This window comes from Chiloscyllium punctatum, chromosome 40 (assembly GCF_047496795.1).
Source record: "Chiloscyllium punctatum isolate Juve2018m chromosome 40, sChiPun1.3, whole genome shotgun sequence".
NCBI classification, from domain to species: domain Eukaryota; kingdom Metazoa; phylum Chordata; class Chondrichthyes; order Orectolobiformes; family Hemiscylliidae; genus Chiloscyllium; species Chiloscyllium punctatum.
In genome coordinates, this window is record NC_092778.1 from 3,948,505 (window position 1) to 3,976,406 (window position 27,902).

At 38.8% G+C, this 27,902-nt stretch overlaps 1 protein-coding gene across 3 annotated transcripts in view; it reads left to right on the forward strand.

Moving 5' to 3' along the window:
• The window catches only part of mad1l1 (mitotic arrest deficient 1 like 1), a 900,368-nt gene that overhangs the window by 298,810 nt on the left and 573,656 nt on the right, over window positions 1–27,902 (forward strand). The gene's annotated exons all lie outside the window — the stretch shown is intronic.

The following is a 27,902-nucleotide window of genomic DNA, read 5'->3' on the forward strand; positions in this document are numbered from 1 at the left end:
TGTGATTCTTCTAGACATAAGGCACAGACGTTGAATGTTCTTTCTCACAACATGATGGACGCATGCAGCTGCTTTGATTATTTGTCTAGCGTGTAGTTATTTTTGCTTGATAATACCTTACTAGATCTTTTTATTTTTGAAGACTACCCTTTCCATCTATAGTTGCTAAAGGTGCAAAATCAGTAGGTGACATTTTTCCCTGTTTATAAATGGACCAAATATATAAATGATGTTTTGTGTTTAACATGGACATTTTCCACTTAGTTTGCATCTCAAATGCTGTCTTTTTCTTAAAAAAGGTGACAACAGGAGCTTGCTATGTTAGAAGAAAAGACCAATATTTGAAAATTTGTGTTGGACTGTTTCAAGTTATTGGTGGATATGAACTTTTATAGATTATAATGAATAAAAATTGCCAGGAGAAATGTATAAATTATGCTCTTGCATAGATACTGTCTCCAACAGAAATGCATCATTTGGTCCCACTGATACGTGCTGGGGACTTGTACTTCACAGTCCTACCCATCTTCAACTAACCCAATCAACCTTGTCCCTCTTTTCCTTTCTCACTTATGTATTCACTCAACTTCTTCTTAAATATATGCATTTAAGTTGCCTTAGAGCTCCATGTGGGAGCAAATATATTGGTTTGGTTAAAGATGATTCTCCTGAATTCCATTTTAGACTTGTTAGTGACTATTTTACGTTGATAGCCTCAGGTCTGGGTCTCCTGCATAAGAAAAATAACAGTTTGATTGTTATAGAATCTCTTAGAGTTTCAAGAATTCTGAAATGCTTAATTTTTTGCTCATGTAGACTTGGTGAAGAAACATTGTCTGTTGGTGCTTCCTTTCAGAATTAGTTTTTCTGAAAGGGGATTCATGGGAAAGCTGCTGTCTTTCAGTAAGTTATTCTGTGATCAAGTTGCCTGTACAATAAACAGAAACAAACTGGCCACCGTAAGTTAATTATAGTGTGATCACGCAGTTTAGTTTTGAGTTTTATACCAAGCTAACTGCAGAAGAGAAATCATCTCAGACATCTGAAATTGTTCTCAGTGTTCAAGTGAAAATTTATGTTGGCTATAAGTGAGTACAACTCTTGTTAACTGAAGTACTCCCAGCAGTGAGCTGAACTTGTTGTATGGCCTAACTAAAGGGTTTTAGATGCAAAACTCCAGAGTTGTTGAATATTAAATGCAGAAAAGTACTGACCTAATGTGGCTACATTTAAGGCTTTTGCTTGGAATGGAATGTTTGCAGCCAAAGAGCAATTTGAAGAAGATTTGGAGGGAGATTTTAAGGGACACCTTTGCAAGAATTAAATGGAAACCCAAACATACCTTATACTTGAACATATTTTCACCAGTCTTTGGTAAGTATCTGACTTGAGTTTTTGATGCAAGTTTAACAAGTATAGAAGATAAGCATATTTCAGGAGTTCAGTTTAAATTATAATTTGTACTTTTAATACCCAAAATATCCTAGTACAGTTATTATGTTTCGTGTTCTTGATTCTGAAACAAGAGAAAGGACGAGGTGAGGTCCATAGGTTAGCAAAAGGGAATACAAGAATGGGAGCAAGAAAATATGGCTCAAGTTCAAGTAATGATTTAGGAGATGTAATTTTCTATTCTACACAATGTACATGCTACCATATCTTACCAACAATATGAATGTGGAATTGTTGCATCATAAACATCATCTGAACAATCTCATATTTTGTGTTTTAGACTTTTTGGTGAATGCTGTAGATCCTAGTCAGTACGTCTTGATGTCTCATTGAAATCTTGTCAGACATAGAATTCAAAATCTTGAAGAGCCAATAATAATCCTAAATTCACATTTTCTATTCTGGAGTTCTTCAAATATTGGTGTACTTTCTTAAAATGGTACCTCACTAACTTCTGTATTCCTGACTTAACTTGCAACAAGGCTGTACTTACCCCCAATTTGTTTGCGTCAATTACCATTTTAAAAGATTTGGTAAAGTCACAGGCAGCCAACACTGTTCATTTATTAGGTGTGCTTCTCATATGCTACTTGAGATTTAGCTCACCATAAACTTTTGCCTATTTTTATAACAGATTTGTCAAAGATAGAATTACTGTTGGGTGCAAATTACTGATGAAATTCATATGTTACTAAAAATCTTGTGATTTGCTGTTTAGTTTTAGGTACAAGGTATTCCACTAGATCCTTTATTTTTGCTGCTTTTTGGCAGCAATTCCCTTACCCTATGGACATGTCCTAGTTGAATAAGCCTTAGGTTAGTTTTGCATGAATTGGTGGGACCAAATGAGCTTCCATATTAGCACTGGAATGTGATTCTGTTATTGCTTGGAATTTGTGATCCATTATGTTATGGACCACACTAAACCCCCTCAAAATGTACTGAGAAGGTAGCTTAGGTCCCAGCTTTTTCTTATTTTAAATGTAAGGGTAAGATGTTACGCTCCAAGTGCAATTCAATTGAAACATTTTATTTTTCACCACAGTTAAAATATAGACAAAATAAAAATAAAAGAATTGGTTTAAATGTAATTTGAGCATAATACTTAACAAAATAATGTATAATTGTTCCAGTACAGTCAGTTCTGCTCTAATGCATGTTGCTTCAATGCGAATTGTCTTTTATACAATTGAAGAACTTAGACTGTTATTTGTAGAACGCAAACTTTCCTTAATTATATTGGCTATAACGTGATTCTGGCCCCATCAGTTTAAATAGCGTTGGTATTGCACAATTTTCTTACAGTGTGAAATTGTCAGAGAATCAAGCTATCATGTTACATCTGAGCCAACTGTATAGCAACATCCTATAAACACACCCTTGGCAAAGGCAAATTCAGTAAAATAGATTGTCTTACATATGTAATTCTAGCAGCAGGAAAAGAACCCCAGCTTTTAGCTAACAGAGAGAGGAATAAGAGCTTATATATACTGCTTCAAGACCCCAGCAACTGCAGAAAGCTAAAACTAATAATCCTGATTCTGTGGGAGCTTAATTCCACCCATTCAAGCTGCTTCTATTTATTCAACTCTTTTTTTAAAAAAAAACCCAAGGCCTCTCAAAGCTGTTAACTTTATTGGCTTTGAGCAGACTGCTCACCATTTCTGTCTCAATCTTTCTTCATAAAAGAAACTGGGACAAAGTACACCTCTTAAAGACATAGTATCATCCCAGTTATAAGAGGATATGGTGCTGCTTGTAGGTTTCCTCGCTGAGCTGGAAAGTTCATTTTCAGACGTTTCACCACCATACTAGATAACATCTTCAGTGAACCTCCAGATGAAGCACTGTTGATGTTTCCTGCTTTCTATTTGTGTGTTTTGGTTTCTTTGGGTTGGTGATGTCATTTCCTGTTCTTTTTCTCAGGGGGTGGTAAATGGGGTCCAAGTCAATGTGTTTGCTGATAGACTTCCAGTTGGAATACTATACTTCTAGGAATTCTCGTGCGTGTCTCTGTTTGGCTTGTCCTAGGATGGATGTATTGTCCCAGTCGAAGTGGTGTCCTTCCTTATCTGTATGTAAGGATACTAATGAGAAAGGGTCATGTCGTTTTGTGGCTAGTTGCTGTTCATATATCCTGGTGGCTAGTTTTCTGCCTGTTTGTCCAATGTAGTGTTTGTTACAGTTCTTGCTCGGTATTTTGTAAATGACATTAGTTTTGCTTGTTGCCTGTATAGGGTCTTCCAAGTTCATTCGCTGTTGTTTTTGTGTGTTGGTGGGTTTGTAGGCTACCATGATGCCAAGAGGTCTGAGTAGTCTGGCAGTCATTTCTGAAATGCCTTTGATGTAGGGGAGAGTGGCTAGGGTTTCTCGATGCATTGTTTCTGCTTGTTTGGACTTGTTGCTGAGAAATCTGCGGACTGTGTTCATTGGGTATCCATTCTTTTTGAATACACTGTATAAGTGATTTTCCTCTGTGCTGCAGTGTGTGGTGGCTCGTTGGAATAATGCTCTGATGCAGCTTCATCTGTGGGTGTTGGTATGGTTGCTTCTGTAGCTCAGTATTTGGTCCGTATGTGTTGTTTTCCTGTAGACGCTGGTTTGAAGTTCCCCATTGGCTGTTCACTCTACTGTGACATCTAGGAATGGCAGTTTGTTGTTGTTTTCTTCCTCTTTAGTGAATTTTATGCCAGTAAGGGTATTATTGATGGTCTTGAAGCTTTCCTGTAATTTGTATCGTTTAGTGATGACAAAGGTATCCACGTGGCGGACCCAAAGTTTGGGCTGGTTGGTTGGCAGAGTTGTTTGTTCGAGTCTCTGCATTACTATCTCTGCTAAGAACCCTGATATCGGAGATCTCATGGGTGTTTCGATGGTTTGTCTGTAGGTTTTGTTGTTGAAGGTGAAGTGTGTGGTAAGGTATAGGTCCACTAGCTTGACAATACTGTCCTTGCTGATGAAGTTGGTGGTGTCTGATGAATGGGTCTTCTAATAGTGTAGTCAGTGTTTCCTTGGCCAGGTTGATGTTCATTGATGTGAACAGGGCTGTTACATCAAAGAAGACCATTATTTCATCCTTTTCTATCTTAGTGTCTTTGATGGTCCTCAGGAATTCTTGGGTGAAGTGGATGGAGTGGCATGAGTCTTCTACTTAGTCTTTGATGTAGCTCCTTGGCTAATCTGTAAGTTGGTGTTCCAGGTAGTGAGACTACGGGTCTGAGGGGGCATCCTGGTTTGTGAATTTTGGGTAATCCGTGGAAGCGTGGTGTGTTGGATCCATCTGGTTTCATTTTTTGGAAGTCGATCTTATTTATTTCTCTAGATTTCTGAAGTTTTTTGTGTAGAGCTGTGATTCGGTTCTCTAGTTGTAGGGTTGGATCTATTGCAACTTGTTGGTAAGTGCAAGTAGTGCGTTCGCTTTTCCAATGTAGTCTCTTTGATTTAAAATGACTGTCAAGCGTCCTTTGTTTGCAGGTAGGATACCAATCTTTTTATTTTTTTAGGCTTTCCAGTGCTTTCTTTTCTTGTGTATTGAGTGTGTTTCCTTCCTGTTTCCTGTTTAATGTTGGTGCGACTATCTGTCTGATAGTTTGCTGGGTTTCTTCTGAGAGTTCGTTGTCTTTTAGTGTTGTTTCTAATGCTGCTAAGGAACCTTTCTTGTCCGCATCCTAGAAGTTGTAATTTAAACCTCTTGCTAAGATGGCTTTCTTGGTGTCTGTTAAGGGTTGGTCAGATAAGTTTTTTTTATCCATGCTTCTGTATTGTCAGTGTTGTTATTTTGTGCAAGTTTGTCTAGTTTTTTTTCTGCAGATCTAGTTTTTTTTTTCATTTTCTGTGTTTGTCGCTGTCTAATATCTATGGCTTGCTATACTGTGTCTGTCCATTCATGGTCTGTTGCATGAGTCAGTAAAGATTTTTGGTGCAAAATTTCTGGTTGAATTTACAGAGTCTGTTGTGGGCATCATTAATCAGTTCTCTAAGCATTCTGCGGCCATTTTGCTTTGCTATTCTTTTGGCTAATGGGGTGTTAAGGGGAGGTTTGTATTTAAGACATTTAGATAGTACCTGTTTTCTTCGGCATTCATGCAGGAAGTACAGCTTTTCGCAGATGGCACTCTGTCGGATGGCATTTGTTTCCCATTTTCAGGCTATTTTTAGCGTTTGCACCCATAGGTGTTAGTGCGTTTTGAGATGATTTGTAGCTCATGTTGAGGTTCTGGATGTAGATTTGCTTGCTGAGCTGGAAGGTTCATTTTCAAACGTTTCGTCACCATACTAGGTAACATCTTCAGTGAGCAACCAGAGACTTTTGTTGGTGTGATTAACTGCTATCATGTTGTGAATATGCCTCAAACATGGTGGTTTATCAAATGCATCATTATTTGTTATCTCTCATAATATAAAAAGCTGGGCAAGGATACTGTCAATCTGAAGAAACCAACAATCATGTGTACACATTACATTCCGCAGGTTGTCAAGTATCTGAGTTCATATAAAGCTTTTAGTTACAACAAAAAAGTGATTTGAGATGAGATAGAACCAAAGATCTTTATATCTTCAGGTCAGGTGCTGTGATGCAGTGATAATATCATGGGCATGCCTTTTAAAGGTATATTGACCATGAGACACAACAGAATGGTTACACCGTCTAAATTAATGTCTTTTGATTTAGTGAGCACTGCTTTATGAGAAATGTTTCATTCACTATGATCAGACTTTTTTTTGTCTCTACAGCATTATAAGAACTTCACTGAACTTCCAGTTTATGTAGGAGCCATAATTTACAATTTCTGCTGTGGTTTAAATCATTCATTTACAATAAATTAGAAAATGACCTTGCATAAAACTGAAGAGTCTACTTAGATTGTGCAATTCGTTGTAATACTTAGCGATTTGTCATGTCTAGGAAATATTGCACAGAGATCTTCTAAAGTTATTGAAAGCTTTTTATTATTAATAGGTTGGAGAGTTAACTAAATTCACTTAGACCCTGTCTTTCTTTGTTGCAAATGAATGTTTTTGACTTCACAGTTGAATGGAATAAGTCTGCCGGTGTAGAAACCAACTTACATGGTATTTCTCAAGACACTGATTGTTTCTGTTGAAGTCACAGTTGACAGCAAGGCATATAGATATGAGTTTAATAAGTTCCTCTTTACTTTCGATTGATGATGCGTTTCTTTTTTAATGACCTTTGGATTAAGTTTGTGTCTTCATATAATTAGAATGACCAATTTATTGTCATACAGCACATTTATTATTGTCTGTTGGTTTGAGTAGGTCAGCCCTGTCATTACATTCCTCAAAATTATAGATGTTGCAAAGAGAATTTTAAAAACCTCAATGCTGCCAATCTAAAATAGAAACAAAATTCTGATGGGAGTTGAGTGGTGTAATGTATTTAAAATACTAGGCTTTCACTTTGGGATTGCAGTTCAAATGGCAGATCAAATTTAGTTTGCACAGCTCTCAGATGGAATGATCTGAATGCTCACAAACTGTTCAGTTATAAAACCATAAGAGAGAGGAGCAGAATTAGGCCATTGGGCCTATCAAGTTTACTCCATCATTTGATCATGGCTTGATATGTTTCTCAACCGCATATTCCTGCCTTCTCCTTGTGACCTTTGATCCCCTTACTAATCAAGATCCAACCTATGTCTGTCTTAAAGGCATTCAATGATTTTGCCTCCACAGCCTTATCTGGCAGTGGGTTCCATAGATTTATCATTCTCTATCTGAAGAATTTCCTCCCCACCTCAATTCTAAGAGATTGTGCCTTCACTCTAAGACTATGCCCTTGGGCTCTAATCTCTCCTCTTAGTGGAAACATCTGTTTTCCACACCCACTCTACCCAAGCGCCTCAGTGTCCTTTTATTGGGAATAAACTTTACAGAAAAAGATACACTGAATTTGATGCTGAACTAACAGAGACTATAAGATTGTGATGGAGGTGTGGGAACAGATTACTGTTGTGCACAACATGGAATTTCCTCACTTTGAGTTCTGTAATCAACATAGCCTATGGTCAAATAACACATTATGAAAAAATTCCCATTAGCTTGGTATTTTAATTGGAGGTCTTGTAAAACAACAACTTTAGTTTTTTTTATATTGTTACTGTATTTGGATTTTTTTTGTTGGAATCTGATATTTTTACTGAACATAGTCAGCTTCCAGCCTGAATGTGGCTTAATGGAATATATTTTGTCACTTTTTTCATTTTAATAAAGTGGTGTTTCACTGAGACACAAACATGCAATACTGCTGATTTTGATTTAATAATAAATTAGAAGTTAATTACGCAAAGGAAATTGTAAAATAGAATAAAGCAAGCTACTTACATATAACATATATGTTTAAAGGTTTAGATAAACATGATAAAAATAAAACCTCGAATTCCATCAGCATCCCATTGCTGTACTCAAATGTAAGAGAGAAATCCCTTTATTATCCCCATTGGCATTTGACTTGGCTGTGGCTTCAATTCCCAGTCATGACAGTTTAATAGCCTCTTCCTTCATTTGTATAATATATTATACATTAATATATATTCATTTATATAACTGAGCTCAGACTTTGAGCTTCACTTGACACTTTCAGAATTATAGCCAAAAATCTTTGGTCTGAAACTTTTAAACTAAACGTTTTGCACTGAGTCCTTCTTTAACTGCCCTAAACTATTTCATTTTCTTAGCAGCAACTGTTTTGCATATGTAGCTTCAGCTAAAACTTCTGCATGATGACCAAAACTGAAACTAAAAATCTTTCTTCCAAGCTATGGATTTTTGCCCTAAGCTCATTAACATTATTCCATATCTTCTGTGTGAAACCCTAACACACGACTATGTTCACATTGTTCATTTGTAAACTCACTAAATGTAAACAAAATTCCATTACTCTCCAGGGTGTGTCTCTTTTGATACTGTGGCTACAGAAATACTTACATTTTGATCATTTAACACCTTCAGGCACATACAAATCCCATATACCACAAGTTCAAAATTCAAACATCTCAAATCAATTTTGATATTACACTGTGGTACTTGTTTTTCAAACTTCCACTTTCATCTCAATGTATGGACTGGTTAAATTTTGAGTCAATTAATTAAACAGGGAACATTTTATCATTTTTGAGCATATTGTTGTAGTGATTTTTAAATAGTCACTTTTGAGTCTTGGGTACAATTATTACAGATTTTATTTAAGCATTTGCTGGGGCCAACTTTCACCTGTTTCTCAGAATAGCTTCTCCTGAAATAGAAATGTTTCAACACAATTTATAATTCTCAATTCCGTACAGGATCCCCCTCTGATCTCAATCTCAGCCTTGGGTCTACTGATTGTTCCAGCAACTTAACCTTCAATTTTCCATTATATTTATGGTGTGTGTAAAGGTGGATAATTATTAAAGGTTATTAATTTCCCACAGGAATGAAACCTATCTCCTCATTGCCACAGTATTGGCTACATTTTCCATCATGCTTCAAGAAAACGCTCGGTTACATTTCTCTGTTGTGATCTATAATGGTCCCTATATCTCAATCAATCGTCTCATTTCAATACCTTGATGCTTTGTGTATTGCTTGTTATTTTCCAGTTATAGGCAAGTCTTGCCTTCCCATTGCTAGTAGTAAAATTATATGCAGAATTTTCAGCTGACTATTAGTAAAAATTCTCCAAAATCGCCACTAGATTTCGGGGATGAGGACAGACTGGTTGTGCAGCCACTTGAATCCTGCACCTGCTGCTGTAATTTCCTTTCCCACAACAGATGGCGTTGGTGTTGTTACAATATGCTGGAGTAATTTATAGATGTTTATGCTTGGCGATCCCTATTTTTATCATGTAATTAAACATCATATTCCATAACAAGTATCAATCTGAACCTTGCCTGAATACTTTATGTATCTTCCCCTAATTTTATGGATCGGATATATCTGGGAATTTCTAAAGCTAGGTGTGTATCTGGGAAAATTAACAAACAGTGAAATTCACAACTAATCTTGGAGGCACTTTTGGGTGAAGTTCACAGCACAGAATCAGATAAGGTAATTGTTGTTTTAAGTCTGTCCAAGAGAAGGGTTGCAGTAGTGAGTATAGTGGAATCTTTCTTGATTATATGTTTTTGGAGATAAGTCTCTTGATTAAACTTAAAATATAAGCCATAGCTTTTAATTTAACCTGGGACGGTGTTTGTAGAGAAATAAGACGGTGTTATTTTTTGGGTCTGTAGATTGTGAAGGAGCAAAAATAACCTTTGCAGTGATATGTACTTCTTGTCAGATGTGGGAGTTTGAAGAGAGTTTAAGGGTTACTGCGAATTATATCTGCCATAAATGCTGTTGGATGCGAATCTTATCAGATCGAGTGGATTGGTTGGAGAGACAGATAGGAGTGATGAGGAATTTGCAACAGCAACAGTATGTGATGGATGGCAGTTATAGGAAGTGGGGACAGTCACATAGATGGGTTAACTCCAGGAAGGGTGAGAGAGGTAGGCAGCTAGGGTAGAAGTCTTTTGTGGATATACCCATTTCAAGCAGGTATGCTGTTTTGTAAAATATAGGGTGTGATGGATTCTCAGGGGAACGTAGCACAAACAGCCAAGTTTCTGGTATTGAGACTGGCTCTAATGCAACGAAGGGTACATCGGCTTCCAAGAGATCAATTGTATTAGGGGATTCTGTAGTCAGAGGTACGGACAGACGTTTCTGTGGCCAGCAGAGAAAAAGCAGAATGGTGTGTTGTTTCCCTAGTGCCAGGATCAAGGATTTCTCAGAGAGGGTGCAAAATGTTCTCACAGGGTAGAGGGGCCAGCAGGAGGTCATTGTTCACATTGGAACCAACGACATTGGAAGGGAAAAGGTTGAGACTCTGAAGGGAGATTACAGACAGTTAGGCAGAAATTTAAAAAGGAGGTCCTCAAGGGTAATAATATCTGGATTACTCCCAGTGCTACGAGCTAGTGAGGGCAGGAATAGGAGGATAGAGCAGATGAATGCATGGCTGAGGAGCTGATGTATGGGAGAAGGATTCACATTTTTGGATCACTGGAATCTCTTTTGGGGTAGAAGTGACTGTACGAGAAGGACGGATTGCACCTAAATTGGAAGGGGACAAATATACTGGCAGGGAAATTTGCTAGAACTGCTTGGGAGGATTTAAACTAGGAAGGTGGGGGATGCGGGGATGGGACCCAGGGAGATAGTGAGGAAAGAGGTCGATCTGAGACGGGTACAGCTAAGAACAGAAGTGAGTCAAACAGGGCAGGCAGGGACAAGGTAGGACTAATAAATTAAACTGCATTTATTTCAATGCAAGGGGCCTAACAGGGAAGGCATGGTTAAGAACATGGGACTGGGATATCATAGCAATTACGGAAACATGGCTCAGGGATGGGCAGGACTGGCAGCTGAATGTTCCAGGATACAAATGCTACAGGAAAGATAGAAAGGGAGGCAAGAGAGGAGGGGGAGTAGCATTTTTGATAAGGGATAGCATTACAGCTGTGCTGAGGGAGGATATTCCCGGAAATACATCTAAAGAAGTTATTTGGGTGGAACTGAGAAATAAGAAAGGGATGATCACCTTATTGGGATTGTATTATAGACCCCCCCCCCCCCCAAACAATTGTCAGGGGGAAATTGAGAAGCAAACTTGTAAGGAGATCTCAGCTATCTTAAGGATAATAGGATGGTTATGGTAGGGGATTTTAACTTTCCAAACATCGACTGGGACTGCAATAGTGTTAAAGGTTTAGATGGAGAGGAATTTGTTAAGTGCGTACAAGACAATTTTCTATTCAGTATGTGGATGCACCTACTAGAGAAGGTGCAAAATTTGACCTACTCTTGGGAAATAAGGCAGGACAGGTGACTGATGTGTCAGTGGGGGAGCACTTTGGGGCCAGCAACCATAATTCTATTAGTTTTAAAATAGTGATGGAAAAGGATAGACCAGATATCTAAAAGTTGAAGTTCTAAATTGGAGAAAGGCCAATTTTGACGGTATTAGGCAAGAACTTTCGAAAGCTGATTGGAGGCAGATGTTCGCAGGTAAATGGACGGCTGGAAAATGGGAAGCCTTCAGAAATGAGATAACAAGAATCCAGAGAAAGTATATTCCTGTCAGGGTCAGGGTGAAAGGAAAGGCTGGTAGGTATAGGGAATGCTAGATGACTAAAGAAACTGAGAGTTTGGTTAAGAAAAAGAAGGAAGCATATGTAAAGTATAGACAGGATAGACCGAGTGAATCCTTAGAAGAGTATAAAGAAAGTAGGAGTATACTTAAGAGAGAAATCAGGAGGGCAAAACGGGGACATGAGATAGCTTTGGCAAATAGAATTTAGGAGAATCCAAAGGGTTTTTACAAATATATTAAGGACAAAAGGGTAACTAGGGAGAGAATAGGGCCCCTCAAAGATCAGCAAGGCGGCCTTTGTGTGGAGCCACAGAAAATGGGGGAGATACTAAATGAATATTTTGCATCAGTATTTACTGTGGAAAAGGATATGGAAGACATAGACTATAGGGAAATAGATGGTGACATCTTGCAAAATGTCCAGATTACAGAGGAGGAAGTGCTGGATGTCTTGAAACGGTTAAAAGTGGATAAATCCCCAGGACCTGATCAGGTGTACCTGAAAACTCTGTGGGAAGCTAGAGAAGTGATTGCTGGGCCTCTTGCTGAGATATTTGTATCATTGATAGTCACAGGTGAGGTGCCGGAAGACTGGAGGTTGGCAAACATGGTGCCCCTGTTTAAGGAGGGCGGTAAAGACAAACCAGGGAACTATAGACCGGTGAGCCTGACCTCGGTGGTGGGCAAGTTGTTGGAGGGAATCCTGAGGGACAGGATGTACTTGTATTTGGAAAGGCAAGGATTGATTTGGGATAGTCAACATGGCTTTGTGCATGGGAAATCATGTCTCACAAACTTGATTGAATTTTTTGAAGAAGTAACAAAGATTGATGAGGTCATAGCAGTAGATGTGATCTATATGGACTTCAGTAAGGCGTTCAACAAGGTACCCCATGGGAGACTGATTAGCAAGATTAGATCTCATGGAATACAGGGAGAACTAGCCATTTGGATACAGAACTGGCTCAAAGGTAGAAGACAGAGGGTGGTGGTGGAGGGTTGTTTTTCAGACTGGAGGCCTGTGACCAGTGGAGTGCCAAAAGGCTCCGTGCTGGACCCTCAACTTTTTGTCATTAACATAAATGATTTGGATGCAAGCATAAGAGGTACAGTTAGTGAGTTTGCAGATGACATCAAAATTGGAAATCACACCACACCAGGTTATAGTCCAACAGGTTTAATTGGAAGTACACTAGCTTTCGGAGCGACGCTCCTTCAACAGGTGATAGTGGAGGGCTCGATCGTAACACAGAATTTATAGCAAAAATTTGCAGTGTGATGTAACTGAAATTATACATTGAAAAATTGATTGTCTGTTTTTCAATGTATAATTTCAGTTACATCACACTGCAAAGTTTTGCTATAAATTCTATGTTATGATCGAGCTCTCCACAATCACCTGATGAAGGAGCGTCGCTCCGAAAGCTAGTGTACTTCCAATTAAACCTGTTGGACTATAACCTGGTGTTGTGTGATTTTTAACTTTGTACACCCAGTCCAACACCGGCATCTCCAAATCATGACCAAAATTGGAGCTGTAGTGGACAGCGAAGAGGGTTACCTCTGATTACAACAGGATCTGAGCCAATGGGCTGAGAAGTGGCAGATGGAGTTTAATTAAGATAAATGCAAGGTGCTGCAATTTGGGAAAACAAATCTTAGCAGGACTTATACACTTAATAGTAAGGTCCTAGGGTGTGTTTCTGAACAAAGAAACCTTGGAGTGCAAGTTCATAACTCCTTGAAAATGGAGTCCCAGGTAGATAGGATAGTGAAGAAGGCATTTGGTATGCTTTCCTTTATTGGTCAGATTATTGAGTACAGGAGTTGGGAGGTCATGTTGCGGCTGTACAGGACATTGGTTAGGCCACTGTTGAAATATTGCGTGCAATTCTGGTCTCTTTCCTATCGGAAAGATGTTGTGAAACTTGAAAGGGTTCAGAAAGAATTTACAAAGATGTTGCCAGGATTGGAGGATCTGAACTACAGGGAGAGGCTGAACAGGCTGGGGCTGTTTTCCCTGGAGCGTCGGAGGCTGAGGGGTGACCTTATAGAGGCTTACAAAGTTATGAGGGGCATGGATAGGATAAATAGACCAAGTCTTTTCCCTGGGGTTGGGGAGTTTAGAACTAGAGGGCATAGGTTTAAGGTGAGAGGGGAAAGATATAAAAGAGACCTAAGAGAAAACTTTTTCACGCAGAGGGTGGTACGTGTATGGAATGAGCTGCCAGAGGATGTGATGGAGGCTGGTACAATTGCAACATTTAAGAGGCATTTGGATGGGTATATGAGTAGGAAGGGTTTGGAGAGATATGGGGCGGGTTCTGGCAAGTGGGACTAGATTGAGTTGGGATATCTGGTTGGCATGGACGGGTTGGACCGAAGAGTCTGTTTCCATGCTGTACATCTCTATGACTCTAGCTTGCTTTTAGATCATCGATGTTCAACTTGTATAAGACACTCAGTAATTAGAGTAAATCGGCTAAGATTGTCCATTGGTCTGTTAAGAATAAGCTTCATTTTGCCTTTTACCTGTGCACATTCATTTTTGGAGCACTGGATAGGACAGTCGAGGCTTGTGGAATTATCTGCAGTTACTGGTGTCACAGTAACTTTCTGTGATAGGCTGGCAGTTGTTGGGACATATGCCTTTGCCTTAATCCCAACCCCAGCCCAAGGTGCACTGTGCAATTTTTGTGAGGCACTTATTTTTTGTAAGTTTGGAGAACGTGACGAAAGCTGTTAATCATGTTAAATAATTCCACTTTCAAGGTAGCTGTGTCTATAAACTTTCATTTTGAATTGCTTTTTTTCTGTTGTCATGTCAGACAGCTATTTTGTTTCGTAATTTGATTTAAAAATGCTGCATATTTTGTTGGTAGGACTGTCATAATAGTTAACATAACTTTACTGGAGAGCTGTTATAAGGTTTTGGGATTGGTTAATTTTCTTTATTTTTAAAATAATGCAAGAAGGTGCATTTCTGTAGCACCTTTCAGGATGTCTGAAAGTATTTTGCAGTCAAAGAAATACTCATTGAAGTGTTGAAAATGTTTTAATGTTGCAAACATGTTCATGGTTTGATTCTACAAACTAATGGGATCATGACCACATAATCTATTTTTAGATGGAAAGTATGTATTGGACAGAACAGCAATGCAAACTTGTTCTCACAATAGTGACATGGGTTTTTTTCTGCTCACATAGGCACTCTGACAGTACTCCTATTTATTGTTTAATTTGGAAGATAGTCTAAAGCAGCTTAGCAATTTTGGTTCGTGAAATGCCAACCATTTGTGAAATTCACCAGATCCAAGATGGATTGAGCTGAAATTTTTTCTTCTGATATACCATGAAATCAGTGTATAAAATTCATACGCTGTCTGTTTCTATTTGAGATGCAATGTTCATGTCATTTAAAGACAGATTGCCAAAAATATAAAGTAGTAAAATATATTGGATGTTTTCATATAAATCAGCTGCTGACTACATATCGAGATCAATTTGTTATAATGGTGTCAAAATGCTCAATGTTGTTATATGACTTATTATTCATTAAGGATCTAGAGGGCACAGACTAATGAAATGCACATGGATGAACTGTGCTATCATACTAACGGATCAATTGCTGAAAAACCCATCCCAATAGAAGAGAAACACTGACGTTTGAGTGATTTCAAGATGAGTTTAGACTCTATTTCTATAACTGCTACTCTGCATTTTTGTATGTTGAATGCTGTTATTTGAACTCCTAATTTAGTTTACTTCTGGATATTGTTGTGTCCAGACCCTCAGTGACGTTCTCCACTTTGTTTTTGTTCCAGATGGGATACCCCAAACATTAAACCCTCTGGTGAGGAGAGATGAACTGGCTCCCCTTCTTTATTCCCTCTCCTTGTGGATATCTTTCTCCAAAACAAATTGTCTTATGCTTTTAAAGGAGCCAATTTAACCAGGCTTTTTTTAGTTAACAAAAATTGATTGATTGATTAGCTTTAGTAAATTGCTTTAGTAAACAAGGAATTAGTTTAGTAATTAATAAGTATTAGAAGAATTAATAAAGCAACACACATATGCACACCAGAAATATGAGATGAGAAAGATGAAAATTGACACACAAGAGATATACAGGTTAGTTTCTGATTTGTTTGTGAAGAGAGGACAACTGACTTGTGGTACAACTTATTAGTAGCATTGACATTAGGAGTTGAACTGTCAGTTTCATGACTTGCAGCTTGCTTGAGATTCTGTTATTATGATTATTTTTGACTGATTGAATTCCAGCATTCAGACTAAGTGTCCGTTTGTCAGATTGTTTCTTTATTGTCTTGTTTACTAAGTAGCTGACTTCTCACAATCAGTGAGAATATCCTGCAACACAGGGCTGAATAGGGCATAGTTTTTCAACTGTGACCTCTCTGGCATGCTAATCTTGCATCCAGGCTGGTATGCAGAAGGACGTTCAGCCTTGCTAGCACACACCTGTAGATTTGTAACTGGCTTTTTAATCCCTTGTGTGTTATTCAAGGGGGAAAACACAAAATGTGCCTACGATTGATTATAATCTTAGGGGTAGGCTTGCATCTTGTTATCTTTGTAGTCATAAAAGATCACCGTTCAGTCTGTTTTGATTTACCTCTTCTCCCTTTGCAGGTTTGTTCTTTGAAGATGCTTTTCATCTTTAAGTGTAACTTTCAGTGCATCCTTCTTTCCAGGCAGCCACTTAATTTACATCCATATCCATTGTTGACCCTACAAGACCTCTTCTACAAAGCATGTTTTGGAATTATAATTAAAGAAGTGTCCTTAGTACTTCAGGGTTCTGGCCCATGATTATGACAATATCTTTTATGATCTACGCTTAATTCCTCTACTCTACTGAATTGTCTTTAAGTACAAGTAAGTATTTCCACTATGTGTATGCACCTTAGAAAGGAATGTATAAACAAGTTTTTAAAAAATAATGTATCCAACATGGGTTTGGTACGTTTTGGCGCAGCTGTTTGGGTGTCAGCGTTTTGGCACGGCCGTTTGGGCGCCAAACAGATTTGGCGCCAGCCCATTTGGTGACGGATGTTTTGGCGCTAGGAACATTTCTTCATTTGTAAATCTGTCTGTATGGACAGCTAACTAAAGCTACGTTACAGTTTTTAGTGATTAACAGATTTAATGTTTTTATTTTTCAATAAAGTTACAGTTTTAAAACTTTTTAAAGTTCTACCTTTGAATGATGATGAACCAATCAACATTTTTTTCCTCGCGCCAAAACGTCTGTCGCCAAATCAGCTGGTGCCCAAACTGCTGGGCCCAGTCGTCCCATTCCGATCCAACACAGTCTCCTTTCCTTTTAGTTGGCCTAAAGATCAGCCAGACCTTTGTGGCCTCTCATCCCTATTATCTTTCTCCTCTTTCCTAGTTATAATATCCATTTTTAAGTCCAAGGTGTGGAAACGTAACACGTTAGTCATCGGTCCCTAGTTCTGGTTTCATTAATTCAAAAACCTCCTCCTTCATTCAGGAGCACAATTCATTTGGAGACCTTGGAGAAATTGGCTTATTATTTAATGTGGGCAATTAGACAACAGCATTTTTCTTGGATAAACAGCAGTTACTTCATTCACAGGATAAGGGAGACTGTGCTAAAGGCATTTACACCTGCAGGAGATAATTTAAGGAAATTACTTGGGATCTTTGGGAATTGCAATGTTCTGGTATTATTGGCCTTTAATAGGTTAGCCTTTGTACCAATAAGCCTACCATGTTCTGTAGATTGGACTAGGGATAAAATGTAGCAGATCTTGAACAGGATTTGCTTTATTCTGCAAACCCAGTTTGATACTTCTAAAATGTGATTTAGCATTTCAAATATACTGTCTCTCTGACAGACTCTCAGCCTTGTTAAACTTGTGTGTTTATGCATTGAAGTCTTTCCAGTATGGAATATATGGGATTAAAGCATTTCGGGGTTATGGAATAACATTAGAGGTCCTAACCAGAACTTGTATCTGAGACATAAAACAAGCTAAAAATAGTATTAGGACAAAAAGGTGCACATTTTCAAATCCATTCATTAGAAATTATGGGCTGATAGTTAAGAGTCCAGAATAAAATGGTGCATTGTCAATTGTTATGCAAAACATTCATTTATGAAAAAACAAAAGAACTGCAGATATTGGAAATCAGCACTTCCTCCTATGTCCTTACCCCAGCTCCTAATCACCAGACCTTGTCATCAAACACAATCTCTCACAACTGATTGTCAGATATGAATAGCCTTTCATTCTGCAGGCTGTCCTTTACCCACTCTGTCCAACTGTTTTTCTCTCTCTCTTTGGAATCCATTTCCATATATCATTTACTCTAGCCCTTTCCCCACCATTCCATCTTCTGCATGAATACCAACCTTTTCCTAGCTGCCACCAGTTCTGAAGTGGAGGTGCCAGTGTTGGAATGGGTTGGACGAGGTCAGAAGTCAGATAACACCAGGTTACAGTCCAACAGGTTTAATTGAAATCATAAGCTTTTGGAGCATTGCCCCTCTGTCAGGTGAAGTCTTATGAAGGGGCAATGCTCAAAAGGCTTGTGATTTAGAATAAACCTGTTGGACTATAGCCTGGTGTCATCTGACTTCTGACCAGTTCTAAAGGATACTGGAACTGAAATGTTAATTCTGCCTTCTCTTCACAGATGGTGCCAGACTTGCTGAGATTTTCCAGCAATTTTTGTTTTTGTAACATTCATTTATGAATGTTCTTTTACAGTTTGTAAATCTCACTGCATTCATTGTGCATTTAAAGGCAATTGCAATTATCTCAAATGTTTTACGTCACCTGTAGTTTCTGTGTCAGTTCTTCACATCTCCACCCAATCACACTTGCAAATGCACAATAATCCAGATGTCAGTGTCCACAGGAAACCTGAATAACAGACAGGTAGAAGCAGGAACACAGCAAAGTTTGGAGCTGCCACTCACCTTCCCAGCTCACTTGCGTGGTCTCTTATGTTTTTTTCTGGCACCCTGAATACCAGTCAGTGAACTGAATTATATTCGCCTGCCTCCGCCTGTGCACAAATATCCCGGCACACTCTGCTCTTGCTGCTGGTTGTATTTCCAAAGATAGATTAGCACTCTGGGGCTTTCCATTTCCTCGCACTGTTCGACAGCATTGATCCTTTAATCCAACAGCTACTGTGGGGCCTGTGACAATATTCCAGATTACTGGTGCTTTCAGATTTGGAATTCCTTGGTGGAGAGGTTTCAATTTGGAAGCTTTTGTACAGGATAAGTAATTGAATCCTGGGAAAAAAAAGTGACATTGAGTGTAAATAATCCTGTAGAATTAAATTGTTAACTAATTCAATATAAAGTTGCCAGTCAGATCTCCTTCTGATTCTTTAAATTTATTCTTAATGCAGAAGTGCAGTGTTTGCAACAGGGGCTGCTGAATTTAATGAGCACTGAAACCCACACTTACTATGGATGTTGGAAGTAGACAGTATAACAGAGGGCTCAACTGCCATATACGATACTGGCAATTACACAGTGATTATTCACTAACGTGCCATGTTTTACAATATTCTTCAAAAGGCAGTAGATAACTTATTTGCCAAGTAGTGGGCAGAGTATGGAAGTTGCTATCAGAAGGTTATATGTACTAATGATACTTTCAAGAGGTTAGATTAATGCTTCCGAAACTGCTTTCCATTATGACCTCATTTTAACATTTGAGATTGAGTTAACTCCAGATGCCAGCAAAATGGTTGTATTCAGTATATAATTGTCCAAGCTTGGATCACAATACATCATGTAGATGTGAAAATCTGCACTTTTTAAAGTATTTCATACAATACCATTGTACGTACGTGCAGATACAACCGAGCCTCCATATTGTCGAGTGACGAGACACAATGAAACTCTTCCTCCCAGACTCCATCCCCCATTTCTCAGTAATCAGCCCCGTCTCCACCACCACCTATGCACACCCGTGAGCCCTCTTCTGTTGCCATTAATAAATGCTGTTTCCGCACATAGTTTGGGAACCTTCTATGCTGGATACGTACAAGACAGGAACAGAACATTTCACTGAAAGCATGAGATTAAGTTGTGTAAGGAGAGATGTGTGGAGCATAAGCACCAGCTTTTGGACCAAGTGACTTGTTTCTATGCTGTAATTCTGAGTGACTCTCAAGCATTACACCAGGATATTTTGGCTAAATTTATACTCCGATTTATTTGTTTCTGGGATATTAGAAACCATATGTTATAACAAGGAGCCAAAGTATTAGGATTTAAAAGATTGAAACAGTTCAGAAAAGGTCAACATATCCTTTTCTAGGGTATTTCCCTCTTCCATAGTTCATTATGCAACGTTGTTTTAATGGAAAGAATTTTGAGAAGGTAATTTCAGAATTTACAGTTGTAAGTGGGTAACATGGTTCTTGTATCAACCTACAAAATTCAGTGATAAATAAACTTCATAGGAACTGAATGGAGGATAGTCATTTGGTGGTACACAACTCAAGTATTGCTGAAAAAAGAATCACATTTTGTTGAAGCATTTTGTCTTATACTTACCAGGGTAATTTGCACAAAACACCAAAGGGAAAACAACATTTAAGCTGCGTGAGGGAGAGTCAAAATTGGTGAAATGAAGATATTGAACATCAAAAGAACATGAAACTCCAAGTGAGTGAGGGCCATTCTGTAGCTCAAGACTCCCACACCTAGACTGCATGTATGATTATTCTACCAGACACTACCCACCCACACTATTATTGGTCTACTTGAGAAATAGTATTGGCTTCCACAGTGGTACTCAATATTCTGCTTTGTAATAGTTCTCTGTAGACTGAAGATCAATACTTTGTAACAGGTCACCAAAGAATATATTTCATTTTTGGTCAAAAGCACAAACAGTGGGAAGCCCTGAGAAGTGAATGATCTGTGAAAGGGATTAAAAGATTACAAGGGATTGTAATTTACTTTGAATAATTTTAGAAAAAGTTAGTAAAAATCCAGAGCTCAACTGTCTATTTGACCTAAACTGATCTATACTGTTATTCATTTTCCTACACAAGCCTCTTCCCATTCTTGTTCATCTAACAAGCATGTTGAATTAAAATACATATGACCGTATACCTCCTTCACTAATAAATCTGTGAACAATTAGCCACCAGATGACATTGAGGATAGTTATCAGAAAATATAGGATGTATAACTGCCTTTGAACAGTTCTTCATTTTCTTTGCTGTCTCATAAAGCTTTATATGAAGCCTTTGGGACCAGTGGAGCAGAGTGAATGGCAGGGACTGTAGGTACATGGATTGGCTTGTGATAGAACTGAGAAAGCAGAGCTGAGGGGCGAAATACTCTCTGAACTTAGGCATGTGCCAGTCAGATGTAATTATGTAATAGGGGAAGTTGGTGCTAGTTTGTTTTTATTTGATGCTAAAACATATGAAAAAGAATAATGTAAAGACAACTTTTGTCCTCTTGTAGTTGAGTGACTGGGAGCTTATTTTGTTTCTATGTTTAGTGTTCTTTGACATTTACAAAAGATTTGATGTAATATTCTTAAATGCATTTGTAGGATATTTAATTAGTTCCAACAGAAATATGTCCTCAGGTACTTTATTTCAGTTGCTTCTATCAAATACACAGTATAATCCCTTGTTTGAGACTCTCTAGCCAAATGCTGTAGCAGTCCTCGGTGATTTGAAGGTCATTAAAATACGTGGATCATCAAAAAATCTTTTTGCCATCTTGTCTAATGCAATTGGTTCATTACCAAAAGTAGTTGGTGAGCTTTAATAAACTCTATAGTTTCACTGGCACTCTTGCTGTACACAGTACCTTGGGAATCTAAGGGAATGGCAAAACACTGCACAAATATTTCACATGGAAGACTACTTTCAAACTCATAATCACCAGTCCTTTGTGCCAGGCTGTAACTGACTGTGAAAAACCTGTCTCACCTGAGCTTAATCTTTTGTTGAAGTAGCTATTTTTACCTTGAGCTGTAGAAATTTTCTATGTTTGTTTATGTGACATTACATTTTTTGAAAAATTTGAATGACATTTGTAGTAGCTTTGAAGATTGCTGTGTGGAAGTGGAGATTGTAGCTCAGAGTACAAATTTCTGGCTAGATGCCATGTTCGTGGCCTAGAGGGCCATTCAGCTGCAACCTAATCACCTTCTCTTGTCAGTGGAGCTCTGGAGAGGCTTTCACAAAGCTAGAATTGCAGCACTGGTTTTGAATACAATATTAACCTTCCCTGTAGCATCTTAGGTCCCTCTATATAATCCAGAAATCTGTTATTGGAAGGTAGAACAAGCAAATAGGAGACAGGGGGTGGTGGTTAAGGCTAAGATCGAATTTCTCCTTTCAGATTAAGAACTCTGAGTATATTAAGTAGAAAGGATGAATGTAATATAGTTGATCAGAGATGGAGAGTTGTTCTTGGCTGCAGAGGTCATTGTACATGATTTATTGTCTCTTGCTAAAGTGCAACTGTTGGTTGTTTAGTATTTTTCTTTCATTTTGTTCCTCAACAGAATTATCTAATCTACTTTAAGAGCCAGGTAATTTCTTGAAGTTGAGAACAGGGAGATTGATGTATTGGATTTTTTGCTTGGACACGTTTGGACCAAAAATAGCGCAGGTTGTTTTATCAGGTAAATCAGTAGATCATGTAAGGGATGAGAGATTGTGGGCAAGAAACCAAGGGGAATATGGTAATTTCTTTGAAACACATCCATATGAATCCAGCTTCAGTGACAACTCAAATACTTTGAGAGGAAAAATAGCTTGCTTTGTTTTTAAAATTCGTTCTTCATTCTATTTACAGAACCCTGTGTTGATGGAATATTTTTCCTCCATCAATCATTGTGTGTGTGCATCAAAGATTGTACAAGGCTATAATATCTTATCTATGTAGACGGGATTTGGCAAAATGTCAGATCAGCAGATATTGGAGAAGTATTGCATCGCAAAGAAACTGAATAATACAGTTGTATTTAAGTAGCATTGTTCGTTATCTAAGGATGTTCTAAAGTGCTTTACAACTAATTAAATATTTTAAAAGCATATCTATTGTTTTTATTGAAGTGTACTTGTATCCAATTTGCTTAGAGCATGGTGTGTCAAGCAATAATGAGGTGACTAGATAATTTGTTTTAATATTGTTGGTTGAGGGATGAGTGTTGAGCAGCACATCAGGTAAAATTCCCCTGCTCCTCCCTGAACAAGTGTCATGCCATCTTTTATGATATCAGATAGAGTTTTGGTTTAATGTCTGACTTCAATGATGTCCCATCCGACTGAGCAGCACTATCGCAGGACTGCATTAGAGATTCAGTCTAAAGTTTATAGTCAGTTCTTAATTCTTTGGAGTTTAAATTAAACTCACTCCCTGGATCTGAGGTGAGTGCGCAAGCAACTGAGCTAAACCATCTGATAAATTTATAATTCAGAGACACATTTTGGCACAATGCTGCTGGTCTGATTAGTTGGTAGGGATTTAGCACAAATGGCATCTGGGCAGAGCATAATGGTATCTGATCCTTAACACAAAATTCCAAATGTGCTTCGCTGAAGCAGTGTTAAACAAAACCAAATAATATATCAAATTACCAAAAGTTTGATGAATGAAGTAGAGCTTTAAAAATATCTTTAAAAGAGAAAAAATGAGTTGGCGAGATGTTTAGGGAGGATATTCCAGAACATAGATCTTCGGCGCCTGAAGATATTACCACCAATGCTGGATAAGTAGGGATAGGCCGTAAATAGAGAAATGCAGTTATTTTGATGGATTAGAGCTGTAGAAGAGGAGTAAGGCATGTAGTGATTTTAAAATGAAGATGAGAATTTTTTAAGTCAGTAAATGTCTTGACTGGGAACCACTGTAGGTCAGTGAGTATAGGGGATGCAAAGTATACAGGACTTGATGTGTTAAGACAGGTAGGAGCATTTTGGATGACCTCAAGTTTGTGGAGGGCAAAATGTGTAAGATCAGTCAGGAGTCATAGCGATGTACAGCATGGAAACAGACCCTTTGGTCCAACCCGTCCATGCCGACCAGATATCACAGCCCAATCTAGTCCCATCTGCCAGCAGCCGGCCCATATCCCTCCAAACCTTTCCTATTCATATAGCCATCCAAATGCCTCTTAAATGTTGCAATTGTACCAGCCTCCACCACATCCTCTGGCAGCTCATTCCATACACGTACCACCCTCTGCATGAAAAAGTTGCCCCTTAGGTCTCTTTTATATCTTTCCCTTCTCACCCTAAACCTATGCCCTCTAGTTGTGAACTCCCCGACCCCAGGGAAAAGACTTTGCCTATTTACCCTATCCATGCCCCTCATAATTTTGTAAACCTCTATACGGTCACCCTTCAGCCTCCGACGCTCCAGGGAAAACAGCCCCAGCCTGGTCAGCTTCTCCCTATAGCTCAAATCCTCCAACCCTGGCAACATTCTTGTAAATCTTTTCTGAACCCTTTCAAATTTCGCAACATCTTTCCGATAGGAAGGAGACCAGAATTGCGCGCAATATTCCATCAGTGGCCTAACAAATGTCCTGTATAGCTGCAACATGATCTCCCAACTCCTGTATTCAATACTCTGACCAATATCAAATGCCTTCTTCACTATCCTATCTACCTGTGACTCCACTTTCAAGAAGCTATGAACCTGCACTCCAAGGTCTCTTTGTTCAGCAACACTCCCTAGGACCTTACTATTAAGTGTATAAGTCCTGCTAAGATTTGCTTTCCCAAAATGCAGCACCTTGCATTTATTTGAATTAAACTCCATCTGCCACTTCTCAGCCCATTGGCCCATCTGGTCCAGATCCTGTTGTAATCTGAGGTAACCCTCTTCGCTGTCCACTACACCTCCAATTTTGGTTTCATCTGCAAACTTACTAACTGTACCTCTTATGCTCGCATCCAAATCATTTATGTAAATGACAAAAAGTAGAGGGCTCAGCACTGATCCTTGTGGCACTCCACTGGTCACAGGCCTCCAGTCTGAAAAACAACCTTCCACCACCACCCTCTGTCTTCTACCTTTGAGCCAGTTCTGTATCCAAATGGCTAGTTCTCCCTGTATTCCGTGAGATCTAACCTTGCTAATCAGTCTCCCATGGGGAACCTTGTTGAACGTCTTACTGAAGTCTATATAGATCACATCTACTGCTCTGCCCTCATCAATCATCTTTGTTATTTCTTCAAAAAACTCAATCAGGTTTTCAATCCTCTTTGTTACTGGTTCATTGAGATCATCAGATTCGCAGGTCATGAAGACAAAACTTAGGATTTTAGCAGGAGATGAGCTAATATATGTTAAATGAGTTAATGAGATACCACAGTTCACATGTCAGTTGGGTGAGATTGTTGTGGCAAATACCTACATTCTCGAGTAATCGTCAATCTCATGTATACTCCCTATTTTTGGCCAACTAATCTGGAATTTTCCACATACCTCGTGTAAAGGTCGACCATAGTTCTTCACAGATAACAGATCACCATTTATGAGTTAGTGTGCTGGCTATCATGTCCCGTTCCAGCTTTCCAGTCTACTGGTTGTTCTCCGCTCCCGGTCTTCCAGTCCACTGGCTGTTGTGTTCCACTCCGGGTTTTCATAATTACCATAATTCATTGTTTATTTTTCTCTATTCGTTTAGAGATCAATTGGGCTTCTGCTAAAGATGTAGTATGAATTTTGGTGGGCATGAAATTCAGTCCCTAGAAAGTAGTATCCACGTAATAGTTGGCTCCATAAATTTAATCTTAAAAAGTAGTCAAGAAGAATTTGACTATTTGGGCGGCACAGTGGCACAGTGGTTAGCACTGCTGCCTCACAGCGCCAGAGACCTGGGTTCGATTCCTGCCTCAGGCGACTGACTGTGTGGAGTTTGCACGTTCTCCCCGTGTCTGCGTGGGTTTCCTCCGGGTGCTCCGGTTTCCTCCCACAGTCCAAAGATGTGCAGGTCAGGTAAATTGGCTGTGCTAAATTGCCCGTAGTGTTAGTTAAGGGGTAGATGTAGGGGTATGCGTGGGTTGCGCTTCGGCGGGGCGGTGTGGACTTGTTGGGCTGAAGGGCCTGTTTCCACACTGTAAGTAATCTAAATCTAATCTACTCAAATATGTACTGTATGTATTTGGAACTTCATTTTTTGACAGAGAGGGGGGTGGGCAGCAGGTGGCAGGAAGGTGGGGTGATCAAATATGATACCAGCAGTTGTGAACAGACCTGCTTAATTTTTTGCTGTTGTCAAGAAGAGGGATGGGGTTAGGTGAAGACCAGAGTTTGGAATGGGGGCTGAGAAAACTAACTGCATTCTCCACAATGTTCAACTGGAGAAAATACAGGAAGCCAACAGCCAGTGCATCCTAATGAGTTTAGATTTTGGGTATTGTGAACTGCAAGGCCAACACATTGGAAACTAGTGCTAATTGAGTCATCTACAGACACATTCCATAAACCTTTCAGTTTGCTTTGTCTGGTTTCAGTGAGTTTGCTTTTGACAGAAAATTAATATAAAAATGGCTTGGAATATATATGGAAATAAATGATCAAATTAAGTATGCTCAAATAAATGCTCACTCATTCTCCACCTTCAATATGATAAATGCTACTCTTCTAATCAACCTATTCAGAGATGTTATTACACACCTCTGGACCACACGGGACTTGAAGCTGGGCCTTCCGGTTCAGTGGTTGCACAGTACGACTGTGCCACGAGAGGGCCCCCATGTGATAAAGGCTATTGAGATTTAATATTACCAAATCAGTTTATTTGACAGACAAATTGAATTAAGTTGACTTCTTATAGCCATTTTGCTGTTGAATTGTACTTGATCAAAATGTTATCATTCTAATTACTTAAACGCTCCTTTTTAAAACAAACTGTGTCCATTGTAAACAATAAAACTGCATCAGTAACTTTTAGAGTTTGAACAATATGAGCAGCTGTAATCCTGATGTGAAAATGTCTTGAAGTAAGCATTGCACCAATGCACAAAGGAGTGATTTGGAATTACATGAACTGTTAAAATTCCTGCCTGATAATACTGCTAAACAATTGAGAAGTGATGCCCTGTATATGTTTTTGAAAGTTAGACACTACTTGACTGATCTTGTAGAATTATTGGAAAAATTAATAAAGAAAATAGTTAACTGAAGTGTAAAGCACATGGTTTACATGCATTTCCAAAAGATAATTTGTAAGGTAATAAACAATGGCAAGTGAAATTAAAGGGGATACTATCACATGGATTAAAAGAGGTTTGATGGATAGTGAGAAAAGGATTGTGTTTCTTGTTTGGCGTCTTCTCCTGAAACTACTAATTTTTCCTGGGGAACATATCCGTGAGCAGTGATCCTTCTTTGGTATGTTGCTCAAGCCTCCATTCTTTAGTTAGATCTCAGAGTTAACAATTAGGGGAAAAATCTTGGCCAGACCCAAACCTGTGCTCCATTGATGCCCACACATGTTTACAGCCAATATCTTTGCCCAGCATTCAGGGTAGTGATCCTGGTTGTTTTTCTTACCTTGAACAGCAATATGTACTGTTACTGAAGCAAACTGTGGTATCTCATTTGCTAATTTCGGTGGCACAGTAGTTAGCACTGCTGCCTCACAGCGCCAGAGACCCGGGTTCAATTCCCGCCTCAGGCGACTGACTGTGTGGAGTTTGCACATTCTCCCCGTGTCTGCGTGGGTTTCCTCCGGGTGCTCCGGTTTCCTCCCACAGTCCAAAGATGTGCAGGTCAGGTGAATTGGCCATGCTAAATTGCCCGTAGTGTTGGGTATGGGTGGGTTGCGCTTCAGCAGGGCGGTGTGGACTTGTTGGGCCGAAGGGCCTGTTTCCACACTGTAAGTAATCTAATCTAATCTAATCTAATTTAATATATTTGGTAATGAACTACTGCACCTGTTTCCATTTGAAGTATAATATATTGCTCTGATTACAATAGATACATGCCAGATGTTTTTTTTAGTTTGAGTATGGTTGTCACTTTTTTTAGTCCTTAGTCTTTCTATCCTAAAAGTAAGAGAATTCTGTCTGAGGCATATTTTCTGTGTGCTATTGATTGGTTTAAAAGTGTAAAATGCAAATTGAATCTTATCCCTGTGTAAGAACATTCAAATTGGCTCCCTCAACTCTTGTGAATTAAAGCTTGTCAACTTATCTTGATGAAAGACATCCTCTGGCTTTGAAGTAACTGTCTTCCACAATATTTGATACTGAATCATGAGCACCACTGGGAACTGGGGCTGGCATTTTGTTTCAT